The sequence below is a fragment of the Penaeus monodon genome, chromosome 22 (genome assembly GCF_015228065.2).
Source record: "Penaeus monodon isolate SGIC_2016 chromosome 22, NSTDA_Pmon_1, whole genome shotgun sequence".
NCBI lineage: Eukaryota > Metazoa > Arthropoda > Malacostraca > Decapoda > Penaeidae > Penaeus > Penaeus monodon.
Window position 1 is genome coordinate 15,801,524 of NC_051407.1, and position 597 is coordinate 15,802,120.

The window sequence follows — 597 nt, forward strand, 5'->3', positions numbered from 1 at the left end:
AAAAGAACGAGTTCAGGAGAGGAAATGAAAAGGGATTAAAGGAAAGGACAAGTGAAGAAAATGAATTAGATATGACGAAAGAAGGGTTGAAAAAGGAAGAAAATAAACGACTGCGTGAAGAGTAGAAAAGAACAGACACCCAACGAGAGAGAAAGGGAAAAAAATAAAAGTAATGAGAGAGAGAAAAAAAAGAAAGAAAGGGGGGTGAAAGAGAATGGAGGAGAGGCGAAGTGTCACCAGAAAACCTTTCCATTATTCTTCTCCCAAAAGTGCTTTTACCTCAACATTAAAAAAATGACTATTGTTTGACCGCAAGATATTCCACAACAATGATGCACGCTTACCTGGTCACGTGATTACGAGAGCAACTAGCGTGCAAGTATGTACTTTTTTCTTCGCATTGAATTCAAACCAAAAGACGTATATTCTATTCAGACTATTTCTAAATGTAAAAGGTGAGCTACAGCAAAATAAAGGTATGAGAAGCAAAGCATTATCAATGTTACTTAGTGTGATAATTAAGAGTATATACACCCTCATTCATACATATACATAAGTAACATGCGTAAATATATTGTTACGAGTCCATCAGTTAGC